Genomic DNA, 2500 nt, shown 5'->3' on the forward strand with positions numbered 1-2500 from the left:
GTTTCTTTATGTGTTTCTTCAGGTGGGGGCTCCATGATGGCGCGGCATACTCTAAGACGGGTCTCACGTAGGCAGTGTAAAGCGCCCTAAAAGCCTCCTCATTTAGGTTTCTGAATGAAGTTCTAATTTTCGCCAGTGTAGAGTACGCTGCTGTCGTTATCCTATTTATATGTGCCTCAGGAGTTAGATTAGGTGTCACATCCACTCCCAGGTCTCTTTCTCGAATCGTTACAGGTAGGCTGTTCCCCTTCATTGTGTACTGTCCCTTTGGTCTCCTGTCACCTGATCCCATTTCCATAACTTTACATTTACTGGTGTTAAACTCCAGTAGCCATTTCCCTGACCATCTCTGCAGCCTGTTTAAGTCCTCTTGGAGGATCCTACAATCCTCGTCTGTCACAACTCGTCTCATTAATTTTGCGTCATCCGCAAACATTGACATGTATGATTCCAAACCTGTAAACATATCATTTACGTAAATTAGAAAGAGGATTGGTCCCAGCACCGATCCTTGAGGTACTCCACTTGTTACTGTTCGCCAGTCCGACTTCTCGCCCCTTACCATTACCCTCTGGCTCCTTCCTGTTAGGTAGTTCCTCACCCATGCTAGGGCCTTTCCGCTTACTCCTGCCTGCCTTTCAAGTTTGTATAGCAGTCTCATGTGCGGTACTGTATCAAAGGCCTTTTGGCAGTCAAGAAATATGCAGTCTGCCCAGCCTTCTCTGTCCTGCCTTATCCTTGTTACTTTATCATAGAATTCTAAAAGGTTTGTTAGGCATGATTTCCCTGTCCAGAACCCATGTTGGTGCTTGTTTACAAACCCAATGCTCTCCAGGTGGTCAACAAGTCTTAGCCTAATTATTTTTTCAAGTATTTTGCAGGGGATGCTTATCAGTGATACGGGTCTGTAGTTAAGTGCCTCCTCCCTATCACCTTTTTTGAAAATCGGTACGACATTTGCCTCCTTCCAGCAACTGGGCAATTCTCCCGACATAAGTGACTCATTAAAGATCATTGCCAGAGGCACGCTGAGAGCCTACGCTGCCTCTTTAAGTATCCACGGTGATACTTTGTCTGGCCCAACAGCTTTATTTGCATCCAGTGTTGTCAACTGTTTCATTACATCCTCTGCTGTCACCTCTATATCTGATAGTCTTTCATCTTGGGTAATCTCTTCTAACAATGGGAGCTGCTCAGGCTCGGTTGTGAACACTCCATGGAATTTTGCATTCAGTACCTCGCAGATTTCCTTGTCGCTTTCTGTATATGCCCCTTCTGTTTTCCTCAGTCTTGTCACTTGGTCATTTACCGACATCTTCCTTCTTATATGGCTATGTAGTAATTTAGGTTGCTTTTTCGCTTTGACTGCAATATCATTCTCATAATTTCTTTCCGACACTCGTCTTATGTTAATGTAATCATTCCTACCTTTGTTACATCTAATCCTGTTGTCCTCTGTCCTTTGTCTTCTGTACTTCCTCCACTCCCTCCTGCTTCTCGCCTTTGCTTCCTGACACTGCCTATTAAACCATGGGTTATTATATTCCCTCCTGCATTTTTCCTTTATTGTTGGAATAAATCTCTCTTCAGCCTCCTTGCATTTCAATATGACTTGGTTCATCATACCTTGCACTGTTTTTCCTTTAAGTTCTTCCTCCCACTGCACTTCTCCCAGGTAGTCCCTTATCCTTCTGTAGTCCCCTTTTCTGTAATCAAGTCTCCTTTCCCGGACCTCTTGTCCTTTGGCCACAATTTTAAGCGCGCGCGCGCGCGCGCGTGTGTGTGTGTGTGTGTGTGTGTGTACTCACCTAATTGTGATTGCGGGGGTTGAGCTTTGGCTCTTTGGTCCCGAGTGTGTGTGTGTGTGTGTGTACTCACCTAGTTGTACTCACCTAGTTGTGCTTGCGGGGGTTGAGCTCTGGCTCTTTGGTCCCGCCTTTCAACTGTCAATCAACAGGTGTACAGGTTCCTGAGCCTATTGGGCTCTATCATATCTACACTTGAAACTGTGTATGGAGTCAGCCTCCACCACATCACTTCCTAATGCATTCCATTTGGCAACCACTCTGACACTAAAAAAGTTCTTTCTAATATCTCTGTGGCTCATTTGGGCACTCAGTTTCCACCTGTGTCCCCTAGTGCGTGTGCCCCTTGTGTTAAATAGACTGTCTTTATCAACCCTGTCAATTCCCTTGAGGATCTTGAATGTGGTGATCATGTCCCCCCTAACTCTTCTGTCTTTCAACGAAGTGAGGTTTAATTCCCGTAGTCTATCCTCGTAGCTCATACCTCTCAGCTCGGGTACTAGTCTGGTGGCAAACCGTTGAACCTTTTCCAGTTTAGTCTTATGCTTAACTAGATATGGACTCCATGCTGGTGCCGCATACTCCAGGATTGGTCTGACATATGTGGTATATAATGTTCTGAAAGATTCCTTACACAAGTTTCTAAAGGCCGTTCTTATGTTAGCCAACCTGGCATATGCTGCTGCTGTTATCCT

The 2500-nt window shown here is 45.2% G+C and overlaps 1 protein-coding gene across 2 annotated transcripts in view; it reads right to left on the reverse strand.

Annotated features, from left to right (window-relative positions):
- LOC138349873 (uncharacterized) overlaps positions 1–2500 on the reverse strand; it is a 315021-nt gene that overhangs the window by 193040 nt on the left and 119481 nt on the right. The gene's annotated exons all lie outside the window — the stretch shown is intronic.

Source organism: Procambarus clarkii, chromosome 31, assembly GCF_040958095.1.
Source record: "Procambarus clarkii isolate CNS0578487 chromosome 31, FALCON_Pclarkii_2.0, whole genome shotgun sequence".
In the NCBI taxonomy this organism is placed as follows: domain Eukaryota; kingdom Metazoa; phylum Arthropoda; class Malacostraca; order Decapoda; family Cambaridae; genus Procambarus; species Procambarus clarkii.